General features: G+C 46.2%; 1 long non-coding RNA gene across 1 annotated transcript; it reads right to left on the bottom strand.

The window, feature by feature from the left end:
- Positions 1–12,648: 12,648 nt before the first annotated feature.
- Positions 12,649–16,264, bottom strand: LOC121135713. The gene is made up of 3 exons (XR_005872811.1): positions 15,963–16,264; positions 13,384–13,507; positions 12,649–13,065 (listed from the first exon to the last, which is right to left on the bottom strand). It is a non-coding gene; the product is annotated as an uncharacterized LOC121135713 (long non-coding RNA).
- Positions 16,265–18,322: the final 2,058 nt, after the last annotated feature.

Below are 18,322 nucleotides of genomic sequence, written 5' to 3'. Positions count from 1 at the left end.
TTTACCTTATAATAGGCAAACAACTGTTTCATTTTTTAGAGACATATGCCAGAGTATTGTCTGTCTTTATTTGGGCAGGTATATCCATGATGGCTATAACTTCTAGCAAATGTGTAATTACTGAATCAGCTTTTCTGAAGTCAAAGCAGTTGCCGTTTGAAAACCTGAACAGGTGTCAATGATGTGGTATACATATTTAAATTTTCCAAATTCTACAAAATGGAACATATCCATCAGCCAGATTTCATTCCTTTGAGTGCCCATTGGTTATTTCCTCTGCAGGTAGTGGAGTTTGGCTGTATAAAGAATAAATAGGACATTTCCTTATAATTTCCTTGGCTTGTTGCCAAGTGATGGAAAAGTTTTTTTCAAACCTTTGCTGTTGACATGGGGTTTTTTTATGAAATTCTAAGGCCTACAGGACATATCCTATCAATAGTTGATCAAGAGTGACTGGCAGACCTGTATGGGATCAAATATATATGGGATGATTTCTGTTCCTGATTATGTCTTGGAACTGAATAAATAATAAAGTCAAGTCTGTGTCATCTGGTATAAATTCAGCAGTTTCAATATGTAAAACAAGTCTTTCTGCATCTTGTGAATCAGTAACTATGTTGGGATGTTCTTTATGATCCATTAACACCATGAGAACAGCATATAATTCTGACTTTTGGGCAGAATTATAAGGACTTAGATCCACTTTATTTACATTTTCTGATTTGTAATTTGCCTTTCTAGATTTATTTACATCAGTATAGAATGTAGGGGCTCCAGTTATTGGTGTTTCCCTTACAATGTGAGGAAAGACCCAGTTAGTCCTCTTTATAAGTTGAATTCTCTTGCTTTTGGGATAATCGTTGTTGACCACTCCCCAAAAAAAATTACTACAAGCTCTTTGCCAGGGTTCAGTTTCTATCCATAGTTTTTCAATTTCACGCTTAGTAAAAGGTACTACAATTTCTGCTGGATCTATTCCTGCTAATTGATGAAGTCTCAATTTTCCTTGTAGAATCCACTCAGAGATAGTTTCCACATAAGTCTCTAATTTCTTAGTTGGTGTATGTGGTAAAAAGATCCATTCTGGGATAATGTCTTCCCTCTGCATTAAATTCCCATAGCAGATACTTAGAAGGTAGTATGACCAGAATGCACTTAAGCTCTGGGCCCACACGATCCACAGGTGCCATCTGTAATTCATCTTCCACCAATGCCATGGTACTGGAGAAAGAGCTGAGCCTTCTTCATCTTGGTCCACAAGCAGCGGGAGCTGAACGTCACACTAGACCTGCAAGAATAATCTGAGTCCTCAAAGCCTTCCCCTAGTAACACACCTTCCTCAACAAAGCCACACCTACCCCAACAAGGCCACGCCTCCTAATAGTGCCACTGCTTATGAGCCTATAGGAGTCATTTGTATTCAAACCACCTCAATAACCATGCCCTAAGAAGGCCTGGAATTCAGCTCTAATCAAGTGAATAAACGGTTGATCAGCTAGACATTGTCTCCCACACCCATCCCCCTCCTCTCCCACCCCCCACCCTCACCCCCCACCCTCCGCCACACTTGCGCTGCTGAATACATCTTCCCTATGTGCTAACAGACATCCTCTGGTTTGCTCCTTCCACATGGGTCTACAGCTGCCTCAGGGCAGAGGCTGCACCTTTCATAGTTTCATGACTGCAGCTCCTGATATGGGACAGCCACCAGAGGGACATCTGCTAAACGACTTCCCTAAAGGGACAAAATTGTTGAGACCTATCACACACATGCCCCCCAAAAAGCAGGTACTGAAAGCTGTAGCCAATAGGTTATTATTACCTGAGCCCATCTTCATTGTATTCTTGGAGAAGATTTAGAAAGTCTCTTACATTGAGTCTGTTTCCTAGCCTAGTGACCAAATGTCAAAATTCCAAGACAGACTTTCCTAGCATAGAGTTTGGACCATAATATAGAAAGACATATTCCTCAATACCATAATTCCATAATGCCAAACGTTGAAATCCTGAAAGATCTTAGAGGTCTAAAATCTCCAAAGGTTAACGTACAAGCATTCTAAATCTTTTATTAAAAATGTATTTACTGATACAGAATCTGCTGAGGAACTTATAAAGCAGTATAGCACATACATAGGACGCTTTCTACAGTAACACAGTAGCAGCATGCACAGTCCTGAGAGAATAAACACGCACATTTACTAAGACATCAGCTCTGACAGACAAGCGGAATTCAGGAAGAAGCAGGTCAGAAAGCAGGGACGAGCAGATGCCCAGCACTGCAGCTGGCAATGCTCACACAGCTTTCCAAATGCAGCCATCCCAAAGATGGCAGACAGACAGCTCAAGTCTTCCAACCAGATAGAGCAAAAACTGCATTAGCGCAGTGAAGTGTGCTCCACGGCTACCCCTTGCAAGAAGATGTATGGGACAAATTTTAACTTTGTAAAAGTCTTCGTACAACTCATAGTGACAAAAGTGGATATGAGGGGACTATGGCACACATAGTGCCTCTAGTCATGAAAACCTTGCTGGCAATTTAGTGCGGGGGGGGGGGGGGGGGGGAGAAAATGTGTTGCGTTAAAAACGTAGAGTACCTGCAGCTGCGTGGACATGGTCTGAAGGCGCTTGCAGCTTCCGCAATTGGTGAGTGAGGGACACAGGGCTCTGTGAACAACTTCGTGCCCATGTCCTCAGAAGCTGGCCTTTCCCTCCCACCCCCACCCCACCCCCCCGCCCCCCGCCCCCGCAGTCAGTGCAGGTTTGGGGAGCCGGGCTTTCAGGGTTCAGTGTGTGGGCGATGATGCTGTCGCTAGTGTGCCTGAATTACGAGCATCACCACCGGGCACCGAGTCAACTTGCAAGAAACAGAGCAAAGGAACACGCAATTTAGTGAGGCTTCACATAAAAAAAGTGACAATCACCATCGTGAGGTCTAAGAATGAGAAATACCATTTACTATCCCATGTGTACCAAGACATTTACTTCAGTGTTATTATAAAGATAATATCGAAAGAACGACAAAGATTAAATCTTACTGTTTTTCAAAGCCACAAGGGAGAATGATAAGTAATACTATGACTTTAATATAATTTTAGATGAACAAGAAACTTAAACATTAAAAGCACTTTAATTCCTCCTTCAGACTCAGGAATACATGTTATGAAATCTCTCACTTTTGCAGCAAAGGAAATGTTAATATAACTCAGGCGTGTTTCACGCACTTCCGCAGTGAAACGAGGCCATCTTGTGGCCTTTTAGAATATTACCACGTTTCAATTTAAAGTGCTACTTTGCTAACTACAAAATGAACCCCCCTATGCCAAGTAGTAAGCTAACTGCTGCAGACACAGAGATAAGAACTATGGGGGAAGAGGGGGACAAAACTTTAACCAGAGTCCAATCAACCTAAAGAAGAAGCACTGACAGTGGAATTGCGTTGTCATATAAAGGTATAAACTTTATACTACACAACAGGGTGGAGGGAAGTGTGGGTCCCCAGAACTCAGAAGGAAGCTGGTACACCCCGCTTCCCTAAATTCTAACCCCAATCACCAAAGCACTTGCACTGTTGGAGGTGTGTTGATATTAGCTTCCAGTCCCTGCCCCCGCCCCAGCCCAGTTTCACAAGGAAGTCCTATAGAGTTTCTTCACCAAGTGAGCCCACAGAAACCCAAGAACCCTGCTGCCCGCACCGTCTCAGAGTTCACCCACGCGCCCTTCCCAAAAGGCTTCCTTTGTGTTCCCTGTCAGTAAGGAGGTCTCTTTCTCCCTGTGCCCACTCATATTCTTAGCCCTCGGGAAACGGAGAGGCGAACATTTATTTTGAGAGAGTTAAGGAAATGACGAGGAATAGAGGGGAAACAAGAATCCCATCATTTAGAACTCAGTGACTTGGAGGGCAAAAATGGAATAGAAGAAAGGAATACAAGCTCTCTGGGAAGCTGTGGGGGAAGTGGCATTTCCTATTTCGGGCTCTGAGGAGGTGTCGTTAAGCAGAGAGACATCTGGGTAGCAAGGCCAGTGAGAGACAGAGCTGTCCCTCTGCTCCTATGAGACAGAGGATCTGGGATGAGAACCCCCAGCAGGGAAAACTGGCCTCTCCTGCCACCGTTGCAGGGCTGACTAGATGGAGAACGTAAGGGAGGTGCACGAGGGTCTCGTACCATCAAGGACAAGTCAATAGCAAGAGGACTCAGAACCGGATCTCCTCAGCCTGTGTAGTAAAGTTCCAGATTATCAAGAACAGGGGTAGGCAATGGACCCTAGCAGAACACAGGGAGTAAAACAAAAGAAATGCATCCCAGTGGGTGACAGCCATACTCATCTAAGGGGAAAAAAAACATACTCACCAAAATTAAGGGAGCTGTGTAGGTTCCTGTCACCTACGCTGACATCAATATCTCCCTGCTCCTTCCATGCAGAACACAACCTTCACTTGCTTTCTATTGTGCCCAAGTTGCAAAGTCCCCAGAGACCACCAGGAAGACCCACCAAATGGCAAAAGCAAGGTTTTAATGATTGTTCATCCAACCATGACAGGTACCCCCTCTGGAAAGCTGACGTAGCAGCCTCCAGAGGGAGTGAAGTCCCCTGTCTACTGCTAGGTTTTAAAGACAAAAGATACAGGATTACATCAGTAGGTAGGGGTTGGTTTCTGATTGGTTGACATTTGGGAACAATCGAGAAATTCTTCAAAGTCATGTTTTTGGCATGTAATACCTGAGTACCCATGATTCTCATTGGTCAGTGCTGACAGGGAACATTCTGTGGTTTCTATGGCATTGTCTTGTTACTCGCAGGTGGCCTGTTGTACGTAGATACCAATGGTTTTCAGAACTGTATCCTGGATACTACAGGGGAGGTTTTGGTCTCCCCTGGAGTTTCTTTTGTGGACAAACAATTCCCAGGAACCAAGTATCTAGGAGGCTGGGTAGGGGTGGGGAGGTCTGGGGTTTCTTTGTGTTCAGCTCAGAGAGGCCAGGGGATCTGGAGTTTCCTTGTGTCAGAGACCTATGTGTCTTTTCTGTAGCCTGTCATGGCTGCTAAAGCAGAGGACTGAGTGAGGGTTTGGTCCCTTTATTTCTAAATTATTAGCAGTGAAGCCCTTGTGTTTAGTTTATGCCTTTCACTTTTATTTATACCTCACGTGTCTTTACAGAGATTCTCCCTAAAAGTCGATCTCCCTTAACAGCGGAACAGAAATAATATCGAAGGCCATAGAGAAAAAAATAAATTTTATGTCAACATTGGTTCTTTGGCGGAAGTGTACAAGTTGCAAATTTTTTCCTTCAGTTTTCTCTTTTCAATCATTTGTTTCAACAAATACTTTGTTTTGTTTTTTGAGACAAGGTTTCCCCTGGTCGTCCTGGAACTCACTCTGTAGACCAGGGTGGCCTTGAACTCACAGAGATCCACCTGCCTCTGCCTCCTGAGTGCTGGGATTAAAGGCGTGTACCACCTCCGCCCAGCTCAAGAAATACTTTGAACACCAATCTTATACCAAATGTCATGCATACATGTGATTGTTAAGGAAAAAGGACTTCTTCCTTTCTTCAAGGTTTTCTAACCTGGTCATTCAATGACCTTTTAAAAAATCTGCTCAACAAGCATGTGTTTTGCTATGTGAGCACCCAAACTGTGGTAAAGTGTTGGGCATTAACAGTAGGACCAGAAAGTGTCGGAGTTTCACCAAGACAACCCATGGATAGAGCCACGAAAGAGACAAGGAGATGACAGCTCTAGAACTTCTTTCAGACCAGTAGGCTATGGGGTTACCCTCTCTACGGTAAAGTCTTCCCAGTTAGGAGATTACATGTCGAGTATCAATATAAAGTTTCATTCACAAATTCCTTCTCAATAAATCAATACTTTTCTTGTTCTCCTGGCCCCGTTAATTCAGTCCATACGTAAGTATTAGCTGTGGCTACGCACTAGTGAACTAGAAGCTTGAGTTAAACAGTCAGTAAGACTGTCAGACCCTGCTGCATGTTTCCTTTGCCCACTCATCCCCCCTCTCTACAGGGCCACAGCACTCCAGACCTCTGTGTTTCAGTTTTTAATTACTACAGTAAAATACGTGAGGCAACAAATGTAAAAGATTAACATTTTATTCAGCTCACAGTTTGAAGTTTCAATAAGAGTGGGAGACTGCATCTGCTTTGGTCCCGGGGAAAACCAGAACACACAGCAAACGCCATATGAGTGCCTGAATCCTTAGCAGGAAGAAGACAGGAAGAGTGGGGGGCAGGATTCTGCATTCTGTTTTGAGAGCAAGCCCCCTCTGACCTAAGGCCCTTAGGCCCTACTCCGTAAACACCGACAACGCCTTCTAGCACCACCATGGGGTAGAGTTGACACGGACACGTGGGTTTTGCAGGAGATAATACATAAAGTACAGCAGTTTTTCCCTTATATCAAACTTGTTCACACAGTCACCCATCTTAAGACTTGTATTCAACCAACAAGGAGCCGAGTTACCCTAGCATCGTACTAAACCCCGGGCTTCTATAAGAGGCTCCTGCCTGCTCTGAGTGACAAAAAAGAAAACAGAACACAAGTCCTACACAGAAATTTGTTGTTCTTGTTGTCTGATAGAGTATCATGATCCCTGGCTGGCCTTGAACTATGTAGCTGAGGATGTCCTCAAACTCCTGATCTTCTTGCCTTCGTCTCCCAAGAGCTGGGATTGCAGATGTGCACCTTCATGGCCAGTCTACACAGTGCCGGGAATTAGGCAAAGCTACGCCTTATATGAGCCTAGACAGGGCTCTACCTACTGAGCAACCCTACTCAGAGTTTTTTCAACATGATTTTAGAGTTTCTGTTATCACAGAAGAATCAAACTGTGTCTGGCAGGCTTCTCTAGCAGAGCAGAACCAACAGAATATATATGTATTATAAAGACAGATATAATAGATTAGCTTACTCAGAATGGGCTGGGTAGTCCAACAGGGGCTGCCTGGTGCTGGGAAGGCTGACAGCCTGGTAGCTTCTCAAACCATGTAGCTGGATAACTCAGAAATCCCAAGTGGGTACTGAGAGCTGGCAGATTCCCGAGAAGCTCGGGCCTTTAGTACTCAATGGGAGGCCAGAGAAGCCACTGACTGGTGTCAGCGAAGTTGATGGTAGCGGTAGCAATGGACGCATCAACTCAGCAAGATGCAGAGGCAGGCAGCAGCACTGGCTTTCCCTGGACCCCCTCACTTCCAGGCGGTGGGCCGGAACCCAGTTTGAGGGTCGATCTTCCTCTCTCTGTTAACCCTCAAAGCCATGCACAGTGCCATGTCCCATCCATGACGCCAGGGCCTGTAGAGCTGGAGATGACATTAGCCACCACAGCCCGGGAAAGGACATTGGGGATATTCTCACTCACAACACCGCCTCTGCTGGCCTCTCCCCTCATTCCAGGTCTCTCAGCCCAGGTCGAAGGGCTCCTTCCGTGTAACACATCCTGCATCCTCCCTGCTCTAGAGGTTTCAGGAGTCTTCCTGAGCCCTCCATGCTTTGAGTGTTGTGTATTAAATACATCCCATTAAAATTCAGAAAACCCCTTTCTTCTTGATGAGAGGGGTTCTTGCAGTTGCAATCCAACCTTCAGGAGCACTGTCCCCACTGTGAATAGTATCATTGAAATCTCTAGTCTCATTGTTACAGGCTTGTCCTGTTCCCAAATCACCGAATGGGTGAAGAACTTTAAAACAATACAAATAATTTCAGGGTAGAGGAGAAAGGAACTCAGCCTGAAATCCCTGAGCCCTGTTGCTTACACTTGGATAATTACTTTTAAAATGTTAGTCTCTCACATAGCACCGCGAGTGGTTTTTCAACAGAAACCAGATCTGTGTTCCTCCCTATTGGGTCCTCAATTAATGAAGACATGGTCCTTGCCCTCACAATGCCAGACTTCCCAGACAGATAATTATATAACCACGATGTAGGATGCTCCCATCTGTAACAAGAAAGCAGCAAGCGCCTCGTGAGGATGTTTGACTGTGACTGAACTCGGAATTGTGTGCAGGAGGAGCCCCAGAGGAAGTGGTAAACGAGCTGGGGTCTGGGGGGTAAAGATGTTACTAGAATAAAGCACTGGCAAAGGACTCTGTAATTTACACTCCGACTCTGGGTTTATTTCGAAACGCACAGAAAGGCACTGAAGCATATAAACAGGGGGCTGGGGACCCTTTAAAATGCCACCCTGTCAGACAGAGAACCACAAAGAGTGTCTGGAGGTGGCAACAGCTGTGAGGAAATGTTTCCATACTCCAGACAAGTGTGCAGCACATCTGGTGGCCTGAGCTAAGGCCACCGCTTTGGAGACCGGCAAGCGCACACACCGGTGATCCGGAGCAGGGTGAGGGGGAAAAGGGTTTAGGAGGTAAACTCATTCTTCCGGCTTTGGGAACCAGGCAGCACCACTGGCTATAGAGATGGCTTGCAACAATCTCCAAGCGCTGTTTAGATCCCGGGTACGTCATGGCTTCCTGCTCATTTTCTCACGCATGAAATTCATTTTCCTGTATTTGTCCTTATCAGCAGCAATCACGTTACCATTTGGAGATGTGAACAGAGTTGAAGACCCCTGACCCTGTCCTTTCACACCAGCTAGATAGGGACCACCAGGTTCTCTTAGGTGCCACATTGTAACTCTTTTTTTTTTTTTAACTCTGTGGCACCTAATCTCTGCCACACTAATCACTTCTGCCATTGAAGTAAAAAGGGAGCCGGGGAGAGGACTCAGCAGTTAAGAGTATTCTTCCAGAGAACCTAAGTTTGGCTCTCAGCACCACAACGGGAAGCCTAGAGGTAACTGTAACTATACTCCAGGAGATTGAGACTCCCGCCCCAGGCACTGGCATACGTGTGGCAGACGCACAAACACATATATACACACACATCTTAATTGTAAATGCAAATTTTAGGGTCAGAAGTTTATCTCAGTAGGTAAATGTGCTTGCCACCAAACCTAATGACAATCTGTTTGATCCCAGGAACCTCTCAGTGTGGGGAAAGAAGACATTCCCATAGGTTGTCCTCTGGACTCATTTGCCAAGGCACATGCCACCCTCTCCCCCAAATAAATAAAATATAGTCTAAAAATTACATGTATAACTTACATCACACACACACACACACACACACAGGTATATATATAGTAAAGGGATAGACTAAGCTGTGTTCCAATAAGACCATGACCTTGGTATGCTAAGCATGCGCTCTACCGCTTAACCACACCCCCGCCCACAAATAAAGCTATCTATAAAATTACAGCATGGGCTGGACTTGACCTGTGTCCAGAGATGACGAACCCTGATCTAGGTTTTCGTTCCGACATACCCTGGCATTGTAGCGTCAGCCCACGCTGCTGGACACGCTTTGTCTGGAGAAGCCTGAGGATCGTTCCTTCCTTTGGGGAGAACAGATAGCAAAGCGATGTCACAAAACTGCTGGGCTGTGTGAAACTCCCTTCCGCTCCTATTGTCAAAGGGTGTCCTCTGGGTCACTATCTAAGCCTCGCGCTGTTTTAAGTCACGGGGTAAACAGAGCCTCATTGTCCTGGTTGCATCATAACACTGCCATCGCCGAATAAAATGCAACTTGAAGAGAATCTTCGCTGTCTTTTTCTTTCTTTTCACAGAGGGGTTTGAAATCAGAACTATCTCGACGTCCGATGTAAGAAAGTCAAGTAGTGCCACTTCTCTGCTTGTGTGGAGGCCCTAGGACAACCCCGGGTGCTGCTCACTAAGCATTGTCATTGTCCACTCACCATTTGGAAACGGGATCTCTCACCGGCCTAGAACTTGCCCAGCAGCCTAGGCTGGCTGGTCAAGAAGCTCCGGGGATCAGCCTGTCTCCAGCTCTGCGGCACTGACATCCCAAGCCCGCGCCACCACACCCGGACTTCTCTAACACAGGGATCCTGGAGAGTGAGCTCAAGTCCTCACACTTGCATAGCAAGTGCTTGCTGACTGAGCTGTCTCCTGAGGCCCTCAGAGCCCAGCTTTTGCCTCTGTTGAAAATCAAGTGAGAATCATTGCAGAAGTCCGGTCATCCCCTAGTTGCCAGCTCAAATCCAGGCACACACCTCAGACTATGGGCCCCCGCTACAAACTATCAAACTCATGGGAACGTTTTTTGTTCCTGAGGCTGTCGGGGTTGAAAACAGAGCTCACAACTGAACTGAGGTCCTGCGTCCCATCTGATTCTGCTGGCTTCCACCTCAGTTGTTGCCATTTCACAGCCAAGGTCGAAGTCCTCACGCTGGCTTGCTGACAAGGCACAAGTCAGTCCCTTCCTCGGCCCAACTTGTGCGTTGCTCCATCTTCCTTACACTCGTGAAACTTGAAAAACACGTCTCATGTCAAGCCTTTTGTCCTTGACCTCTGGCCTGGGGCAAATTTATTTAGAACGAATTAAATTATCATGAATACTTGAAATGCTTAAATGCTTGAAGGCACACTGTGATAGTATGAGAAATGTAGAAACACCGTCAACATAGTAGACATTCACACTTCTTGATTTTTAATTAGAGGAAAACAGCTCAACAAAGGTTGTAACGAGCTGGAAACTATAGCATGTAAACTTTCAGCCATCTTAAAGCTGGATGATCATGAGGATCCTGTCGTCACAGACTATGAAATATACAAGCTTACACCAAATCTCTGTGGGGAGAAGGACCACATCTGCAAAAGCAGATTCAGTCCCAGCCCCAAACATCTGGCCTGAAATGGTCACAACAGAGTTCTTGTGACAACATGTGAAGCATGGGCCACACTGGAGAACATGATAGTTTAGCTCTGCGCATTAAGTGGAAAATGCATAATTGAGGTGAGATTCAATTACTTTAAATTAAAAAGCTGAGCCTTTCCTTCACTCCTCCTTGATTGATTGATTGATTGATTGATTGCATCACTGGAGGGAATTAATCAACTACATTATCAAGTCTCCTAAAGGATCTGTTTTGATTAGCTAATAGCATTAAATAAACATGGGGGGGTTCAAGACAGGGTTTCTCTGTGTTAGAGAGCCCTGGTTGTCCTGGAACTCACTCTGTAGTCCAGGCTGGCCTCAAATTCAAAGACCCACCTGCCTCTGCCCCCCAAGTGCTGGGATTAAAGGTGTTCACCACCACACCTGGATGGCTATAACATTTTTTAATTCAAATATTTCTTTAAGAGCTGAGAAGATAAGAAAATTGAGCTTTTAATGTACTAAATGTATTATATTTTGGTCTTACTAAGATAGTTTATGTGGTTTATGTTGGCTTTACCACATTTCTGAGCATTTGAGGAAGGAAAACAAAACACCAAAGGACTGCAACTGTACTTTGAAGCATTAACACTTAGAGGAACTATGATAGAGATTCCAAAGCTAGCGTGGCTTACACAGGTGCAAGTGGATGAGCCGGATTTCTAGGACTTCCCTATGAAGCAGATGGCTCCTTGGAACACTCAGGAGACTACAAGTTGCATAGGTGTGGTATCCACAACTGTATTCTAGTTGTTTCTTTGGAATGTTGTTTTTGTATAATGCTCTATTTTCTAGGAACATGAGGTATGATTTAGATCTGTACAGTGTGCTGGCTGTTTCTTCAAGTTGACCCAGACCTACACATAATTGGGAAGAATAAATCTTAATTGAGAAAATGTCAATATTGGCATATTGGTAAATATGTAGGGTTGTCTTGATCAATGATTGGTGTGGGTGGTAATGGTTGATTATGGGTAGCGCTCCTGCTGGGCAGGTGGTCCTGTATTCTGTAAGAAAGCAGACTGAGCAAGCCAGGAGGAGCAAGCCAGTGAGCAGCACCCCTCCATGGCCTCTGCTTCAGTCCCTGCCTCCAGGTTCTGTCAGCAGGAAACAGTCAGAGAGGAGACAACACATCACTTATTACCATTTATTATCAACACGCAGACTCCTGCCTTGAGGCCCTGGCCTGGCTTCTCTTCTTGATGGGCTATGATTGAGACACAGAAGTTTAAATAAACCCTTTACTCCCCAAGTTACTTTTACTCTTGGTGTCGGTCACAACAATTGAAACCCTACAACACAAATAAACTGCAGGAATGATGGGCCATGCATGAATCAGGTCAAATCCGAGACCAGCCTCTCCCTATGTGTGGTTTACACAATCTTCGAGATCCAGGCTTAGTATTACACATCTTTAGTCTCAGTGCTCACGATGAGAAGAAGGATTATGAATTCCAAACCAGCCTAGTGTGACCCAGGCACACACACACACACACACACACACACACACACACACACACACACTGAGAGACAAGACAAGCATCACACACCCGTAGTTACTCAGCAAGCTTAAGTAGGACAAGCACTTGAGCCTTGGAATTTGATACCAGCCTTAGCAACATAGCTGAACTACCTCTGCAAAAATACCTTTGGGTGGGGCCGGGAGAGATGGCCCCACGGCTAAGAGAACTGTCTGTTTCCCAAGAATCCAGGTTCAATTCTCAGCTCACAGACATCTGTGTGGGTCCAGTCCCAGGGAATCCAACACCTTCTTTTGGCCTCAGCAGTCACGGCACACATGTGGTCCACAGACGTACATTTGGGCATACAAAATAAGTAAAACCTAAAAATTATTATTTGGGGGCCCTGGAATGTGGTTCAGGCAGCAGTGTGCTCACCTACTGTGCACAAAGCCCCGTGTTAGATTTTCAGCCCCATGTAAACCTAGCATGAGGCATATGCCTGTTACCCCGGCACTCGGAAGGGAAAGCAGAGGGGACAGAGGATGAAGATCATATTGAAGGTCATGTAGTGAGTTCGAGGCTAATACGGGACACAAGAGATCCTGCTAATACTACTTTCCGTTGGTTTGGGTATTGGTGTTTTGAGACAAAGTCTCACTGCCTTGAGCTCTTGGCAAGCCTCACGAGTGCTGGGATCCCAAGTGTGACTTTTGACAAAGCCACTGAAAACATACCACAGGTTAAGAGCAGTCTGTCCGCCAGTGCTGCTGGGAGAACTGAATAGTCACATGATCAGAGAAGCGGTCTTGTTGCAGTGGGCGGTAGTCCATGCAGAGATGCGTAAATGGTCCAAGTGCTGAGAAAAAAATAGGCTGAGTGTTCAGCCCCAACTCAGACATCTTTATCAATCACACACACACACACACACACACACACACACACACACACACACACACACACACACATACACCACACGAATACACACACCAAGACTCAGGGAACATGACAAAGAAGAGGCTAAGAGTCTGTAAGAGCAAGAGGAGGGGGAGAAGTGCTGTGAAATGCTGTCTTTGAGAAACGACACAGCTATAACACGAAAAATGAAAGACCCAGAGACAGACATGGGGTTCAAGCTTCAAGCTGAAGCTCAGAGACAAAAAGCAGTAGACCTCACCTCCACCCAGCTGAAACAGCGATCCTGTCATCCACAAATCCTCAGAGGCTCTCAGTTCCGGTTTCCTCCTTCTTACATTCCTTTCTCCGCCCAGACATATCCTCCTGTCTCCACCTCCCTCGTGCTGGAATTAAAGGTGTGTGATGTCAGGTGCTGGGATCACCTTTTGTGTGAGCTGTTTCTTTTGGGACTGGATCAATTTCGTGTAGTCAGTGTGCCCTTGAACTAAGAGAGATCCATCTACCTCTTAATCCTGAGTCCTGAGATTAAAGGTGTGTGTCACCACTGCCTGGTCTCCATGGCTTGTGGCTGACTTTGTTTCCTGAATCCTCAGGCAAGCTTTAATAAATCATAAATAATATATAACCACAGACAGCCATTGCACTCATGAACTCACAGCAGCTGTTGTTACCGGCACAGAGCCAAAATTCTGGCATAGGTGGCGGGAAATACCCTCTAGCCCCCCACCCCTTGCTGAAGAGGTATTGGTAGATGATGGTTACTAGGACAGGGAAAGCCACTCTTTTTGGGGTGTAGTCAGTGGTAGGTTTCCATGCCACACTGGATAGCCTCATACCCATTCATATATGGGTAACACTAATTGGACTTGGTGGGTTAGCAAAAAAAATAAAAATTAAGAGACAATATGAACTTGGAAGGAGAACATGTTAAAATTACATGAGTTGGAGGGGAGAAATAGGAGAGGATATGATCATATCTTATTGCATGTATCTATGAAAAATTATTTTAATTTTTAAAAACATATATTCTAGTAAATAAATAAAATTTCTTTGGTAAATTGTTTAATAACATAATCAAAATTGTTCATTCTTTTCCAGAGAGATTTAGGAGACTACATTACTAAGTTTGGAGGTTATTTTTTCATATCACAGATGTGCCCAGAGGAGCCTGAGATTTTGATCCATTTCTAAGTATAATTTATTAGACTTATAATAGTCCAATTCTAAAGGGGGCTTTTTTGATAAACTAATAGTTTACCTAGTAAGGCATTGGAAGAACTTAAAGAAAATCAAATATATTAAATTTGTTAACCTCCATTTAAAAAGCTTCAGAAAATACAAGTTAAGCTTACAAATGAGACTCACTGTTCAACTGGCTGGATTAATCCAGTATCCCGCTGGATTAAAGGGGCACAGGACAACTATCCTCTAGAAGAGCTTATTTTTGTTTCACTTAAAAATATGCTTAGAAAGTTTGAAAAATAAGTTGCAAGTTAGATAACTAATAAAAAGTTTTATAAATGCTCAAAATGCTTTTAGGTTATATAATCCTTTCCATGGTCAAAATAAATCTTGGACAATCAAAATTCAGACTGATAAAGGCCAGACTTGAAATGTATTATACATAAGAAATCATAATTATCAAAAAATGAAATCAGTGAGCCCAAGGCCATGCATGACACAGCAACAGCAGCAGCTCCCCATCTGTCGCGTGGCTGGCAGTGGAGCAGGGCTCAACCGAACACTTTCTGGGGTCTCTAGCCCAGGGCCTGGACACAGCAACAGCTCGGTAACCATGCCACGCTGCTGGCTGGGCTGGGATCAGCTATGAGCTGCCACCAGTGGGGCAGTCAGACGCCGTTGTGGTGAGCAGTACAGGGCGGGGAGACGGAAGAGAGAGAGGTGGACGGGTTCAGGGTTAGGGAGAGATCTGAAGAGGTGAGGGTGTGAGCGACAGGCTGTGAATGGCTTGCTAGCAACCTGAGTCCAGGATCATTTCCAGCCCGGCTGCTTCCAAGAACCAGTCTTGGCGGGAGAGCCCGAAGCATCCGAGAGGGCGTGGGGTCTGAGGCTCGCATCCACGCTGTGGGTCTTGCAGAGGGCTGTGGTCTGGGCCACCGCCTGGAAGCAGATCAGGGTCCTAGGGCCATGATGCTGTGTGGGCTGTGCGGATCCGAGTGGCCTGCGCTGCCACCGAAGGCCGTGGTGACATCCAGGTCTAGCCTGTTGCTGAGGACCATGCCAGTGATCCAGCCACAGTCAGGATCTGTGTTGATGTCCTCGGCCCATGTTGCCCCCGGAGACGGAGACCACAGGGATGCCTGGGTTCCAGGGCCACAACCTTTGGCCATGTGGGTGTCCAGGGGACAGCGATGCTGCAGGGGCCATGCTGATCTGGCCTGCACCCGGAGCCATGACATCATCCAGGCCCGGAAAGGACGCTGTCTGGGTCGGTCAGTGGCGGGCTCTACAGCAGCCAGGGTCTGCGATGATGTCCAGGCCCCCCGTTGCCACGGAGGACCATGCAGATGCCTGGGGTGTGGTCAGCCACCTGAGACCACGTTTGTGTCCGAGGGCCGTGCCGCTGCCGAGAGCTGTGTCTGTGTCCGCGGTCCTGCTGCAGCTGGGGTTTGTGTCGATGCCTGTTTCCCGTGTTTATGTCCATTGGCCGTGTTGGGGAGTGGTCACAGGAACTGAGGGTGTTGAAATCCTAGAGGCACCATGAGCTGGCCCAGCCCCTCACTGGCCCCGGGATAACTGACCCTGCTCATCAACGGATAGTGCAGCCAGAGAATGAGTGCCCCCGGCTCCACCCCTCACCATGGGCGGGCACCTTACCTGGATAGCACACCAAGCTGACCCTCTTGTTGGGGGATGTAAGTGAGCCTGCCCTGATGGCGAGAGAGCAAGAGGGCCGACCCCACCTCCCCTCATATGCCCCCTACAGCAATTGAGAGAGAGAGCACTGCACCCACCGTGCCTGGGGGTGGGGGGGAGTGGGTGAGCCTGAACCTAGAACATGAGAACTGGCCCTGCTCCTCGCTTCAGGCTGCATCAGGTGGGCTAGACAAAGCAGTGCTGGAGAGCTCATCTGGGTGGTGGTGACAACTGGGGAGGCTGGTGGGAACCTCAGCGTTATGCTGGCCCCGCCCCCTGATGATGGGTGGGACGCGCTCACGCGCGCGCGCGCGCGCGCACACACACACACACACACACACACACACACACACACACACACACACACACACACCAGCATTCAGGCAGATACTTGGACAGCTCAAAGGTCCCTGTGATGCTCGGCCACGTAGTGGCTGCATCACACATTACAGGGCCCTGTGAGGACTCAGACTCAGTAAGCGTGCGAAAGCTCCCCTTTCAAGTGAGCACCTCCAAAAGTTTGCTCTCTCCCTCCGCCCTCTGTCTCCTCATCTCTCTTTCTCTCCCCCTTCTCCGCTTCTGCCCCCACCCCCTCTTGTCCCCTCATCCCTTCCTCCGGTAAACTCCACATGGGTTTGGTGACTTTCATGGTTCATGTCTCCATACACACGTAACTTGAAACGGAAGAGCGACACCGCCCAGGCCCAGAACCGGGTCGTGAGCTGGCCCACCATTATCTATGAACTGCTGGAGTGTGTGAAGGAGACCAACCTGCAGATCCAAAACAGCAGGATCTCCACGACACGGAACTACAGGGTACTCAAGAGGCGCCCCAGTGAGAGACCTTTTCGTGTGGTGCAGCAGAAGCCAGAGGTCTTGAATCAGACTCGGGGCAAGGGAAAAGGAAACAAGTAAAGGGAAAAGTGTACGACTCATTCTTCTCCTGATTATTGTTTGGTTGGTTGTTTTTGGTTGGTTGGTTGGTTGGTTGGTTGGTTGGTTGGTGATTTGGTTTGGTTTTGGTTGTTTTCTGGTTTTGTTTTTCTGTTTTGACTTTTGTTTTTATTTTGTCTTGCTTTCTTTGTTTGGTTTTGGGGTTTTCTTTTAAATTTTGTTTTGAGTGGGAGGTTGCAAGGATAAAGGTCAGATGGGGGAATGGGCTGGATCGGGATACACGATGTGAACTCTGAAAAGAATCAATAAAAGTTAAACAAAGAAATTTCAAAAATGAAATTAACAAGGAAAATATCAGTGTCTGTACTATACTAAGGAAGTTGTTGCTAATGTGTTTAAATATATATATACATATATATGTATATGTATACACACACACACACACACACGCACATTGGGCATAACTAAAAATCACCTATTTACTGAGGACCACAGTCAAAAAGCTTTGAAAGTCACGGTGCTGACACACTAGTGCCTCCCAGCAGCTCAAATTCCCTGTCAAACCCTCCATTGAAAGGCATCTGGAGTCTCAAAAATACCATAAAATTTCCTCAAATGGTTAAAATTCTATTCATGGAATATTCTTCTCATTGATCACCCATTAATAGGTGCATGATTTATTACTACTCAACACCACTGGCTCCCTGGCAAACACCCAGGTTTCCAGATGGAAGCTATTTCTGTCTTTCCACCCACTGTCTTCATTCCCCATTTAATCCTAACTCATACACATCTGCTTATCCTGAGACCCACCCCTTCCCCCAGTGAAAGCAGTCTCCAAATAGCAGTGATGATCTCTCTTCAGTCTTTATCATAACGAGTTCTGTGATGTTTTACTTTGTGTCACCACTATTCTGGGCCACAGGACACCTAAGAGGTCTGGTAAACAATTGTTTCTAGGTGTGGGGGTTGGGGACACTTCCAGGTGAGATTAGTTTTTCAACTGGCAGACTACATAAAGAAGAACAACCCACTGAATGCACTGATAGAATAGAACGATAGAGGAATATCCCTGTCTCTCTCCTCCATCCCTCCCCCACCCTTTCCTGGGCTGGACCATCCACTTTATCTTGCCACCAGACATTGGTGCTCCTGACTCTCTCCCCGTCACATTCACACTCTCCAGGGTTTCTGGCTCCCAGACAGAGTGTCTTGGGACTTCTTATCTCTATAATCACGTGAATCCGGTCCTGTTAATAAATGCTCTCTGATGCAGTCACACGTTGCTTACTGGCAAGCATGTATTCTGAGATACGTGTCGACATAACTTTGTCACTGTGCAAACAATATAGCGCATGATTACACAAGCTAAGATGGTCGTGATGTCGTGGGAAATATGGTCCTCTGAGATCACTGCTGTAAATGCA

This window comes from Mesocricetus auratus, unplaced genomic scaffold (assembly GCF_017639785.1).
Source record: "Mesocricetus auratus isolate SY011 unplaced genomic scaffold, BCM_Maur_2.0 Super-Scaffold_100041, whole genome shotgun sequence".
Taxonomy (NCBI): Eukaryota; Metazoa; Chordata; class Mammalia; order Rodentia; family Cricetidae; genus Mesocricetus; species Mesocricetus auratus.
Note: the sequence above shows the minus strand (reverse complement) of the source record. Positions and strands in the feature narration are given on the sequence as shown.